Source organism: Lepisma saccharinum, chromosome 16 (assembly GCF_977018435.1).
Source record: "Lepisma saccharinum chromosome 16, izLepSacc3.1, whole genome shotgun sequence".
Classification (NCBI taxonomy): domain Eukaryota; kingdom Metazoa; phylum Arthropoda; class Insecta; order Zygentoma; family Lepismatidae; genus Lepisma; species Lepisma saccharinum.
Genome location: NC_139244.1, coordinates 36,404,513 through 36,418,255, shown reverse-complemented (window position 1 = coordinate 36,418,255; position 13,743 = coordinate 36,404,513). Strand labels below are relative to the sequence as shown.

General features: G+C 39.5%; 7 non-coding genes across 7 annotated transcripts; 1 reads left to right on the top strand and 6 right to left on the bottom strand.

The window, feature by feature from the left end:
- Window positions 1-1,166: 1,166 nt before the first annotated feature.
- Window positions 1,167-1,240, bottom strand: TRNAN-GUU (transfer RNA asparagine (anticodon GUU)). The gene has a single exon. It is a non-coding gene; the product is annotated as a tRNA-Asn (tRNA).
- Window positions 1,241-3,555: 2,315 nt separating this feature from the next.
- On the bottom strand, window positions 3,556-3,629 carry TRNAN-GUU (transfer RNA asparagine (anticodon GUU)). The gene has a single exon. It is a non-coding gene; the product is annotated as a tRNA-Asn (tRNA).
- Window positions 3,630-5,945: 2,316 nt separating this feature from the next.
- Window positions 5,946-6,019, bottom strand: TRNAN-GUU (transfer RNA asparagine (anticodon GUU)). The gene has a single exon. It is a non-coding gene; the product is annotated as a tRNA-Asn (tRNA).
- Window positions 6,020-7,877: 1,858 nt separating this feature from the next.
- Window positions 7,878-7,949, top strand: TRNAI-UAU (transfer RNA isoleucine (anticodon UAU)). The gene has a single exon. It is a non-coding gene; the product is annotated as a tRNA-Ile (tRNA).
- A 385-nt stretch (window positions 7,950-8,334) lies between these two features.
- On the bottom strand, window positions 8,335-8,408 carry TRNAN-GUU (transfer RNA asparagine (anticodon GUU)). Its single transcript has one exon. It is a non-coding gene; the product is annotated as a tRNA-Asn (tRNA).
- Window positions 8,409-10,743: 2,335 nt separating this feature from the next.
- TRNAN-GUU (transfer RNA asparagine (anticodon GUU)) lies at window positions 10,744-10,817 on the bottom strand. Its single transcript has one exon. It is a non-coding gene; the product is annotated as a tRNA-Asn (tRNA).
- Window positions 10,818-13,151: 2,334 nt separating this feature from the next.
- On the bottom strand, window positions 13,152-13,225 carry TRNAN-GUU (transfer RNA asparagine (anticodon GUU)). The gene has a single exon. It is a non-coding gene; the product is annotated as a tRNA-Asn (tRNA).
- Window positions 13,226-13,743: the final 518 nt, after the last annotated feature.

The window sequence follows — 13,743 nt, the reverse complement described above, 5'->3', positions numbered from 1 at the left end:
AGCAACGAACGCTTTCGTGCATGGATTTCTAGAGCGCTAAGAGACGACCGATTTCATTGCCGAACGAGAACGTCATAACTGGAATATCCAATCAGAGACGGTTCAGTTTTCGTGACGTACAGCATCAATTTGGCACAACTTCTAAGGCCAATTTCTCGCAAACTATATTGTACAACGTTAATATAAAATGAATGACTTGCAGTGATACAGTTTAAAATCACATTTTAGGTAAGAGTAGAAATGTTCATTGCTACAGGAATGAATGTTGAAGATCGAGTTGAAAATGACGTGAATAACTGCACTTGCAATATTCTCCATACCTCACAAATGTGATCATGCCCTTAAGAGGACTGAGAAGTTATAACACCAACCTTAAATGACATGCACGGAAAGACGTCCATTAACTCCGAAACTAGCCAATATTCATGGGATGTGGCAATGGGAAGAACGTCACTGCTGAAAGACATGGCTTTCTTCTTTATCAAAAATTTCATCCAGGGTGTTCTCATTTCAATTTGGATGCTTACAATCCGATAGTAGGGTAGATTTACATTTTGCTATAAGCTTAAATTCGAAACCCAAATCGTGTTGAAATTAATCATGGAAGGAATAGTGTAAATATCGCATGAACTCCACGACTACGACAAAAGTAAGGGTTTGATTCTGTATTCAGATTTACAAGCTGATGATGTGTGATTGTTATGGAGGTAGCAGAGTGGCGCAGTGGAAGCGTGCTGGGCCCATAACCCAGAGGTCCGTGGATCGAAACCATGCTCTGCTAAAACTTTTGCGCTCGTATTCCATTTTAAATTTATTCCAGTGTTCATAATCACATTACGAGACACCAAAAATCCCAAGCAACGCTCACGTGATGATTCGAAATTGGTCCATTATAATTGCTCATAAACCTTAACCTCTCGCCGATTACCAAACGTTAAGATATATTCCAAACTTTGTCATGATGATCACAAGATATACTCAATTGAAGCTTCCACTCGCAGTTTAGTTGATCAATATGAGCTTTATTCCATCTGTCTTTCGCAGATACTTGCGGTATTAATGGCTTTCGCCTCAATTGCTGCTTCATGTATCCATCACCTTAGAGAAGTTCAACAGAAATTGGTCAATTGCTATTTATTCGACGACCTCCTCTTGGATAAAAACAGCGCCCCCGGGTGGGATCGAACCACCAACCTTTCGGTTAACAGCCGAACGCGCTAACCGATTGCGCCACGGAGGCTAACATTCCATTACCTTGAAAATATTTGCGCTTTTGATTTCGACATACGGTATATCGATGAGAAGAAATTATTCATGTAAATACAATGAACACCATATTATTCCTCAGCATGGTTATTTTTCATGAATGTTCTGCGTGATTTACCCCTCTCGTGCGACAAGCAATTTCAATTGCTGTCAAATAAAAGTAGGCGATCCGTGCTGTTGTATTGATGAACGAAATTTCCATAGTCACACTCCCCAACACGAGATTACTAATTTACTCTGAAGATGGTTTCAAATTGTTCATGTAACGTGCGCTTCTTCTTGATACCTGTTATATAACAGAAGGGTAAATCAACTTCCAAAGTTTTATTAGACATTGAACACTTCCACTACTTTTTTTTAATATCATTTTTAAAATCTACACCATCGACAAATAACCCCTGCAATTTCCCACGTTCATGTGCGTTCGTTTTTAGGTAAAAAATCGAGTTTCTAATTTCCGAGCCGACCGTCGCGCAAAACACAGGTGCGCCATGTTGTGACGTCGTCCTTCGGCTTGTTCTGTCGTCTGCACTTCGAGTTGGCTGCATTTAGTGTTAGGACGTGTCTGTGTTTGCTGGATTGGAAAAGATACGTAACTACTAGAACAGGGAATGGTCGTTTCCACAAAGCAAGCACTAAGTCAGTGCTTTACCACGGTTTTCACTGCTGAGTTAACATTACAAATAAGATTTTTTGTTGCCTTGTGCCGAAACAAGTTTCCATCTTGTGAGTTACAAGAGCAGAGCAGTCCGAATTTTAAAGCTGGTCAGTGTTGTGGATATCACAGTGGAAGAAAAATACTTCACACGCCTTGTTCAAGAAAAACTTTAAGTTAGGAGTAAATTTTATTCATATAGTGCGACCTCTCACATAAGAAATCTAATTTTTGGAATTTTAAAAACTTGAAAGTAAACACCATGTCAAATTTCCCTTGCCATACTTAACTCGCTGCTTCCGATTCTCTTATCTCAGCTCCATCCAATATCAATTGTGCAAAATATGGAGCTACCGTGAATGCATCTGCACATGTTAGATTGCCGGAATCGGCTTTCGTACATCTCTAGCATGTCATAATCGAAACGTTAATTTAATTTTGAAAATCTCAGAAAATCCTCTTCAATACTCAGCGTTGCAAACACGAGGAGCAACGAACGCTTTCGTGCATGGATTTCTAGAGCGCTAAGAGACGACCGAGTTCATTGCCGAACGAGAACGTCATAACTGGAATATCCAATCAGAGACAGTTCAGTTTTCGTGGCGTACAGCATCAATTTGGCACAACTTCTAAGGCCAATTTCTCGCAAACTATTTTGTACAACGTTAATATAAAATGAATGACTTGCAGTGATACAGTTTAAAATCAGATCTTAGGTAAGAGTCGAAATGTTCATTGCTACAGGAATGAATGTTGAAGATCGAGTTGAAAATGACGTGGATAACTGCACTTGCAATATTCTCCATACCTCACAAATGTGATCAAGCCCTTAAGAGGACTAAAAGTTATAACACCAACCTTAAATGACATGCACGGAAAGACGTCCATTAACTCCGAAACTAGCCAACATGCATTGGATGTGGCATGAAAGACATGACTTTCTTCTTTATTCAAAATTTCATCCAGGGTGCTCTCATTTCAATTTGGATGCTTACAATCCGATAGTAGGGTAGATTTACATTTTGCTATAAACTTAAATTCGAAACCCAAATCGTGTTGAAATTAATCATGGAAGGAATAGTGTAAATATCGCATGAACTCCACGACTATGACAAAAGTAAGAGTTTGATTGTGTATTCAGATTTACAAGCTGATGATGTGTGATTGTTATGGAAGTAGCAGAGTGGCGCAGTGGAAGCGTGCTGGGCCCATAACCCATAGGTCCGTGGATCGAAACCATGCTCTGCTAAAACTTTTGCGCTCGTATTCCATTTTAAATTTATTCCAGTGTTCATAATCACATTACGAGACACCAAAAATCCCAAGCAACGCTCACGTGATGATTCGAAATTGGTCCACTATAATTGCTCATAAACCATAACCTCTCGCCGATTACCAAACGTGAAGATATATTCCAAACTTTGTCATGATGATCACAAGATATACTCAATTGAAGCTTCCACTCGCAGTTTAGTTGATCAATATCAGCTTTATTCCATCTGTCTTTCGCACATACTTGCGGTATTAATGGCTTTCGCCTCAATTGCTGCTTCATGTATCCATCACCTTAGAGAAGTTCAACAGAAATTTGTCATTTGCTATTTATTCGACGACCTCCTCTTGGATAAAAACAGCGCCCCCGGGTGGGATCGAACCACCAACCTCTCGGTTAACAGCCGAACGCGCTAACCGATTGCGCCACGGAGGCTAACATTCCATTACCTTGAAAATATTTGCGCTTTTGATATCGACGTACGGTATATCGATGAGAAGAAATTATTCATGAAAATACAATGAACACCATATTATTCCTCAGCATGGTTATTTTTCATGAATGTTTTGCGTGATTTACCCCTCTCGTGCGACAAGCAATTTCAATTGCTGTCAAATAAAAGTAGTCGATCCGTGCTGTTGTATTGATGAACGAAATTTCCATAGTCACACTCCCCAACACGAGATTACTAACTTACTCTGAAGATGGTTTCAAATTGTTCATGTAACGTGCGCTTCTTCGTGATGCCTGTTATATAACAGAAGGGTAAATCACCTTCCAAAGTTTTATTAAACATTGAACACTTCCACTAATTTTTTTTAATATCATTTTTAAAATCTACACTATCGACAAATAACCCCTGCAATTTCCCACGTTCATGTGCGTTCGTTTTTAGGTAAAAAATCGAATTTCTAATTTCCGAGCCGAGCGTCACGCAAAACACAGGTGCGCCATGTTGTGACGTCGTCCTTCGGCTTGTTCTGTCGTCTGCACTTCGAGTTGGCTGCATTTAGTGTTAGGACGTGTCTGTGTTTGCTGGATTGGAAAAGATACGTAACTACTAGAACAGGGAATGGTCGTTTCCACAAAGCAAGCACTAAGTCAGTGCTTTACCACGGTTTTCACTGCTGAGTTAACATTACAAATAAGATTTTTTGTTGCCTTGTGCCGAAACAAGTTTCCATCTTGTGAGTTACAAGAGCAGAGCAGTCCGAATTTTAAAGCTGGTCAGTGTTGTGGATATCACAGTGGAAGAAAAATACTTCACACGCCTTGTTCAAGAAAAGCTTTAAGTTAGGAGTAAATTTTATTCATATAGTGCGACCTCTCACATACCAAATCTAATTTTTGGAATTTTAAAAACTTGAAAGTAAACACCATGTCAAATTTCCCTTGCCACACTTAACTCGCTGCTTCCGCTTCTCTTATCTCAGCTCCATCCAATATCAATTGTGCAAAATATGGAGCTACCGTGAATGCATCTGCACATGTTAGATTGCCGGAATTGGCTTTCGTACATCTCTAGCATGTCATAATCGAAACGTTAATTTAATTTTGAAAATCTCAGAAAATCCTCTTCAATATTCAGCGTTGCAAACACGAGGAGCAACGAACGCTTTCGTGCATGGATTTCTAGAGCGCTAAGAGACGACCGAGTTCATTGCCGATCGAGAACGTCATAACTGGAATATCCAATCAGAGACGGTTCAGTTTTCGTGGCGTACAGCATCAATTTGACACAACTTCTAAGGCCAATTTCTCGCAAACTATTTTGTACAACGTTAATATAAAATGAATGACTTGCAGTGATACAGTTTAAAATCACATTTTAGGTAAGAGTAGAAATGTTCATTGCTACAGGAATGAATGTTGAAGATCGAGTTGAAAATGACGTGGATAACTGCACTTGCAATATTCTCCATACCTCACAAATGTGATCATGCCCTTAAGAGGACTGAGAAGTTATAACACCAACCTTAAATGACATGCACGGAAAGACGTCCATTAACTCCGAAACTAGCCAACATGCATTGGATGTGGCATGAAAAACATGACTTTCTTCTTTATCAAAAATTTCATCCAGGGTGTTCTCATTTCAATTTGGATGCTTACAATCCGATAGTATGGTAGATTTACATTTTGCTATAAACTTAAATTCGAAACCCAAATCGTGTTGAAATTAATCATGGAAGGAATAGTGTAAATATCGCATGAACTCCACGATTATGACAAAAGTAAGAGTTTGATTGTGTATTCAGATTTACAAGCTGATGATGTGTGATTGTTATGGAAGTAGCAGAGTGGCGCAGTGGAAGCGTGCTGGGACCATAACCCAGAGGTCCGTGGATCGAAACCATGCTCTGCTAAAACTTTTGCGCTCGTATTCCATTTTTAATTTATTCCAGTGTTCATAATCACATTACGAGACACCAAAAATCCCAAGCAACGCTCACGTGATGATTCAAAATTGGTCCATTATAATTGCTCATAAACCTTAACCTCTCGCCGATTACCAAACGTGAAGATATATTCCAAACTTTGTCATGATGATCACAAGATATACTCAATTGAAGCTTCCACTCGCACTTTAGTTGATCAATATGAGCTTTATTCCATCTGTCTTTCGCAGATACTTGCGGTATTAATGGCTTTCGCCTCAATTGCTGCATAATGTATCCATCACCTTAGAGAAGTTCAACAGAAATTGGTCAATTGCTATTTATTCGACGACCTCCTCTTGGATAAAAACAGCGCCCCCGGGTGGGATCGAACCACCAACCTTTCGGTTAACAGCCGAACGCGCTAACCGATTTCGCCACGGAGGCTAACATTCCATTACCTTGAAAATTTTTGCGCTTTTGATTTCGACGTACGGTATATCGATGAGAAGAAATTATTCATGAAAATACAATGAACACCATATTATTCCTCAGCATGGTTATTTTTCATGAATGTTTTGCGTGATTTACCCCTCTCGTGCGACAAGCAATTTCAACTGCTGTCAAATAAAAGTAGTCGATCCGTGCTGTTGTATTGATGAACGAAATTTCCATAGTCACACTCCCCAACACGAGATTACTAACTTACTCTGAAGATGGTTTCAAATTGTTCATGTAACGTGCGCTTCTTCGTGAAGCCTGTTATATAACAGAAGGGTAAATCACCTTCCAAAGTTTTATTAGACATTGAACACTTCCACTATTTTTTTTTAATATCATTTTTAAAATCTACACTATCGACAAATAACCCCTGCAATTTCCCACGTTCATGTGCGTTCGTTTTTAGGTAAAAAATCGAGTTTCTAATTTCCGAGCCGAGCGTCACGCAAAACACAGGTGCGCCATGTTGTGACGTCGTCCTTCGGCTTGTTCTGTCGTCTGCACTTCGAGTTGGCTGCATTTAGTGTTAGGAAGTGTCTGCGTTTGCTGGATTGGAAAAGATACGTAACTACTAGAACAGGGAATGGTCGTTTCCACAAAGCAAGCACTAAGTCACTGCTGAGTTAACATTACAAATAAGATTTTTTGTTGCCTTGTGCCGAAACAAGTTTCCATCTTGTGAGTTACAAGAGCAGAGCAGTCCGAATTTTAAAGCTGGTCAGTGTTGTGGATATCACAGTGGAAGAAAAATACTTCACACGCCTTGTTCAAGAAAAACTTTAAGTTAGGAGTAAATTTTATTCATATAGTGCGACCTCTCACATACGAAATCTAATTTTTGGAATTTTAAAAACTTGAAAGTAAACAACATGTCAAATTTCCCTTGCCACACTTAACTCGCTGCTTCCGCTTCTCTTATCTCAGCTCCATCCAATATCAATTGTGCAAAATATGGAGCTACCGTGAATGCATCTGCACATGTTAGATTGCCGGAATTGGCTTTCGTACATCTCTAGCATGTCATAATCGAAACGTTAATTTAATTTTGAAAATCTCAGAAAATCCTCTTCAATATTCAGCGTTACAAACACGAGGAGCAACGAACGCTTTCGTGCATGGATTTCTAGAGCGCTAAGAGACGACCGATTTCATTGCCGAACGAGAACGTCATAACTGGAATATCCAATCAGAGACGGTTCAGTTTTCGTGACGTACAGCATCAATTTGGCACAACTTCTAAGGCCAATTTCTCGCAAACTATTTTGTACAACGTTAATATAAAATGAATGACTTGCAGTGATACAGTTTAAAATCACATTTTAGGTAAGAGTAGAAATGTTCATTGCTACAGGAATGAATGTTGAAGATCGAGTTGAAAATGACGTGAATAACTGCACTTGCAATATTCTCCATACCTCACAAATGTGATCATGCCCTTAAGAGGACTGAGAAGTTATAACACCAACCTTAAATGACATGCACGGAAAGACGTCCATTAACTCCGAAACTAGCCAACATGCATGGGATGTGGCAATGGGAAGAACGTCACTGCTGAAAGACATGGCTTTCTTCTTTTTCAAAAATTTCATCCAGGGTGTTCTCATTTCAATTTGGATGCTTACAATCCGATAGTAGGGTAGATTTAGATTTTGCTATAAGCTTAAATTCGAAACCCAAATCGTGTTGAAATTAATCATGGAAGGAATAGTGTAAATATCGCATGAACTCCACGACTACGACAAAAGTAAGGGTTTGATTCTGTATTCAGATTTACAAGCTGATGATGTGTGATTGTTATGGAGGTAGCAGAGTGGCGCAGTGGAAGCGTGCTGGGCCTATAACCCAGAGGTCCGTGGATCGAAACCATGCTCTGCTAAAACTTTTGCGCTCGTATTCCATTTTTAATTTATTCCAGTGTTCATAATCACATTACGAGACACCAAAAATCCCAAGCAACGCTCACGTGATGATTCGAGATTGGTCCATTATAATTGCTCATAAACCTTAACCTCTCGCCGATTACCAAACGTGAAGATATATTCCAAACTTTGTCATGATGATCACAAGATATACTCAATTGAAGCTTCCACTCGCAGTTTAGTTGATCAATATGAGCTTTATTCCATCTGTCTTTCGCAGATACTTGCGGTATTAATGGCTTTCGCCTCAATAGCTGCTTCATGTATCCATCACCTTAGAGAAGTTCAACAGAAATTGGTCAATTGCTATTTATTCGACGACCTCCTCTTGGATAAAAACAGAGCCCCCGGGCTAGATCGAACCACCAACCTTTCGGTTAACAGCCGAACGCGCTAACCGATTGCGCCACGGAGGCTAACATTCCATTACCTTGAAAATATTTGCGCCTTTGATATCGACGTACGGTATATCGATGAGAAGAAATTATTCATGAAAATACAATGAACACCATATTATTCCTCAGCATGGTTATTTTTCATGAATGTTTTGCGTGATTTACCCCTCTCGTGGGACAAGTAATTTCAATTGCTGTCAAATAAAAGTAGTCGATCCGTGCTGTTGTATTGATGAACGAAATTTCCATAGTCACACTCCCCAACACGAGATTACTAACTTACTCTGAAGATGGTTTCAAATTGTTCATGTAACGTGCGCTTCTTCGTGATGCCTGTTATATAACAGAAGGGTAAATCAACTTCCAAAGTTTTATTAAACATTGAACACTTCCACTAATTTTTTTTAATATCATTTTTAAAATCTACGCCATCGACAAATAACCCCTGCAATTTCCCACGTTCATGTGCGTTCGTTTTTAGGTAAAAAATCGAATTTCTAATTTCCGAGCCGAGCGTCACGCAAAACACAGGTGCGCCATGTTGTGACGTTGTCCTTCGGCTTGTTCTGTCGTCTGCACTTCGAGTTGGCTGCATTTAGTGTTAGGACGTGTCTGTGTTTGCTGGATTGGAAAAGATACGTAACTACTAGAACAGGGAATGGTCGTTTCCACAAAGCAAGCACTAAGTCAGTGCTTTACCACGGTTTTCACTGCTGAGTTAACATTACAAATAAGATTTTTTGTTGCCTTGTGCCGAAACAAGTTTCCATCTTGTGAGTTACAAGAGCAGAGCAGTCCGAATTTTAAAGCTGGTCAGTGTTGTGGATATCACAGTGGAAGAAAAATACTTCACACGCCTTGTTCAAGAAAAGCTTTAAGTTAGGAGTAAATTTTATTCATATAGTGCGACCTCTCACATACGAAATCTAATTTTTGGAATTTTAAAAACTTGAAAGTAAACACCATGTCAAATTTCCCTTGCCACACTTAACTCGCTGCTTCCGCTTCTCTTATCTCAGCTCCATCCAATATCAAATGTGCAAAATATGGAGCTACCGTGAATGCATCTGCACATGTTAGATTGCCGGAATTGGCTTTCGTACATCTCTAGCATGTCATAATCGAAACGTTAATTTAATTTTGAAAAACTCAGAAAATCCTCTTCAATACTCAGCGTTGCAAACACGAGGAGCAACGAACGCTTTCGTGCATGGATTTCTAGAGCGCTAAGAGACGACCGAGTTCATTGCCGAACGAGAACGTCATAACTGGAATATCCAATCAGAGACAGTTCAGTTTTCGTGGCGTACAGCATCAATTTGGCACAACTTCTAAGGCCAATTTCTCGCAAACTATTTTGTACAACGTTAATATAAAATGAATGACTTGCAGTGATACAGTTTAAAATCACATTTTAGGTAACAGTAGAAATGTTCATTGCTACAGGAATGAATGTTGAAGATCGAGTTGAAAATGACGTGAATAACTGCACTTGCAATATTCTCCATACCTCATAAATGTGATCATGCCCTTAAGAGGACTGAGAAGTTATAACACCAACCTTAAATGACATGCACGGAAAGACGTCCATTAACTCCGAAACTAGCCAACATTCATGGGATGTGGCAATGGGAAGAACGTCACTGCTGAAAGACATGACATTCTTCTTTATCAAAAATTTCATCCAGGGTGTTCTCATTTCAATTTGGATGCTTACAATCCGATAGTAGGGTAGATTTACATTTTGCTATAAGCTTAAATTCGAAACCCAAATCGTGTTGAAATTAATCATGGAAGGAATAGTGTAAATATCGCATGAACTCCACGACTACGACAAAAGTAAGGGTTTGATTCTGTATTCAGATTTACAAGCTGATGATGTGTGATTGTTATGGAGGTAGCAGAGTGGCGCAGTGGAAGCGTGCTGGGCCCATAACCCAGAGGTCCGTGGATCGAAACCATGCTCTGCTAAAACTTTTGCGCTCGTATTCCATTTTTAATTTATTCCAGTGTTCATAATCACATTACGAGACACCAAAAATCCCAAGCAACGCTCACGTGATGATTCGAAATTGGTCCATTATAATTGCTCATAAACCTTAACCTCTCGCCGATTACCAAACGTGAAGATATATTCCAAACTTTGTCATGATGATCACAAGATATACTCAATTGAAGCTTCCACTCGCAGTTTAGTTGATCAATATGAGCTTTATTCCATCTGTCTTTCGCAGATACTTGCGGTATTAATGGCTTTCGCCTCAATTGCTGCTTCATGTATCCATCACCTTAGAGAAGTTCAACAGAAATTTGTCATTTGCTATTTATTCGACGACCTCCTCTTAGATAAAAACAGCGCCCCCGGGTGGGATCGAACCACCAACCTCTCGGTTAACAGCCGAGCGCGCTAACCGATTGCGCCACGGAGGCTAACATTCCATTACCTTGAAAATATTTGCGCCTTTGATTTCGACGTACGGTATATCGATGAGAAGAAATTATTCATGAAAATACAATGAACACCATATTATTCCTCAGCATGGTTATTTTTCATGAATGTTTTGCGTGATTTACCCCTCTCGTGCGACAAGCAATTTCAATTGCTGTCAAATAAAAGTAGGCGATCCGTGCTGTTGTATTGATGAACGAAATTTCCATAGTCACACTCCCCAACACGAGATTACTAACTTACTCTGAAGATGGTTTCAAATTGTTCATGTAACGTGCGCTTCTTCGTGATGCCTGTTATATAACAGAAGGGTAAATCACCTTCCAAGCTTTTATTAAACATTGAACACTTCCACTAATTTTTTTTAATATCATTTTTAAAATCTACGCCATCGACAAATAACCCCTGCAATTTCCCACGTTCATGTGCGTTCGTTTTTAGGTAAAAAATCGAATTTCTAATTTCCGAGCCGAGCGTCACGCAAAACACAGGTGCGCCATGTTGTGACGTCGTCCTTCGGCTTGTTCTGTCGTCTGCACTTCGAGTTGGCTGCATTTAGTGTTAGGACGTGTCTGTGTTTGCTGGATTGGAAAAGATACGTAACTACTAGAACAGGGAATGGTCGTTTCCACAAAGCAAGCACTAAGTCAGTGCTTTACCACGGTTTTCACTGCTGAGTTAACATTACAAATAAGATTTTTTGTTGCCTTGTGCCGAAACAAGTTTCCATCTTGTGAGTTACAAGAGCAGAGCAGTCCGAATTTTAAAGCTGGTCAGTGTTGTGGATATCACAGTGGAAGAAAAATACTTCACACGCCTTGTTCAAGAAGAACATGAAGTTAGGAGTAAATTTATTCATATAGTGCGACCTCTCACATACGAAATCTAATTTTTGGAATTTTAAAAACTTGAAAGTAAACACCATGTCAAATTTCCCTTGCCACACTTAACTCGCTGCTTCCGCTTCTCTTATCTCAGCTCCATCCAATATCAAATGTGCAAAATATGGAGCTACCGTGAATGCATCTGCACATGTTAGATTGCCGGAATTGGCTTTCGTACATCTCTAGCATGTCATAATCGAAACGTTAATTTAATTTTGAAAATCTCAGAAAATCCTCTTCAATATTCAGCGTTACAAACACGAGGAGCAACGAACGCTTTCGTGCATGGATTTCTAGAGCGCTAAGAGACGACCGATTTCATTGCCGAACGAGAACGTCATAACTGGAATATCCAATCAGAGACGGTTCAGTTTTCGTGACGTACAGCATCAATTTGGCACAACTTCTAAGGCCAATTTCTAGCAAACTATTTTGTACAACGTTAATATAAAATGAATGACTTGCAGTGATACAGTTTAAAATCACATTTTAGGTAAGAGTAGAAATGTTCATTGCTACAGGAATGAATGTTGAAGATCGAGTTGAAAATGACGTGAATAACTGCACTTGAAATATTCTCCATACCTCATAAATGTGATCATGCCCTTAAGAGGACTGAGAAGTTATAACACCAACCTTAAATGACATGCACGGAAAGACGTCCATTAACTCCGAAACTAGCCAACATGCATGAGATGTGGCAATGGGAAGAACGTCACTGCTGAGAGACATGGCTTTCTTCTTTATCAAAAATTTCATCCAGGGTGTTCTCATTTCAATTTGGATGCTTACAATCCGATAGTAGGGTAGATTTACATTTTGCTATAAGCTTAAATTCGAAACCCAAATCGTGTTGAAATTAATCATGGAAGGAATAGTGTAAATATCGCATGAACTCCACGACTACGACAAAAGTAAGGGTTTGATTCTGTATTCAGATTTACAAGCTGATGATGTGTGATTGTTATGGAGGTAGCAGAGTGGCGCAGTGGAAGCGTGCTGGGCCCATAACCCAGAGGTCCGTGGATCGAAACCATGCTCTGCTAAAACTTTTGCGCTCGTATTCCATTTTTAATTTATTCCAGTGTTCATAATCACATTACGAGACACCAAAAATCCCAAGCAACGCTCACGTGATGATTCGAAATTGGTCCATTATAATTGCTCATAAACCTTAACCTCTCGCCGATTACCAAACGTGAAGATATATTCCAAACTTTGTCATGATGATCACAAGATATACTCAATTGAAGCTTCCACTCGCACTTTAGTTGATCAATATGAGCTTTATTCCATCTGTCTTTCGCAGATACTTGCGGTATTAATGGCTTTCGCCTCAATTGCTGCTTCATGTATCCATCACATTAGAGAAGTTCAACAGAAATTGGTCAATTGCTATTTATTCGACGACCTCCTCTTGGATAAAAACAGCGCCCCCGGGTGGGATCGAACCACCAACCTTTCGGTTAACAGCCGAATGCGCTAACCGATTGCGCCACGGAGGCTAACATTCCATTACCTTGAAAATTTTTGCGCTTTTGATTTCGACGTACGGTATATCGATGAGAAGAAATTATTCATGTAAATACAATGAACACCATATTATTCCTCAGCATGGTTATTTTTCATGAATGTTCTGCGTGATTTACCCCTCTCGTGCGACAAGCAATTTCAATGGCTGTCAAATAAAAGTAGGCGATCCGTGCTGTTGTATTGATGAACGAGATTTCCATAGTCACACTCCCCAACACGAGATTACTAACTTACTCTGAAGATGGTTTCAAATTGTTCATGTAACGTGCGCTTCTTCTTGATACCTGTTATATAACAGAAGGGTAAATCACCTTCCAAAGTTTTATTAGACATTGAACACTTCCACTACTTTTTTTTAATATCATTTTTAAAATCTACACCATCGACAAATAACCCCTGCAATTTCCCACGTTCATGTGCGTTCGTTTTTAGGTAAAAAATCGATTTTCTAATTTCCGAGCCGACCGTCGCGCAAAACACAGGTGCGCCA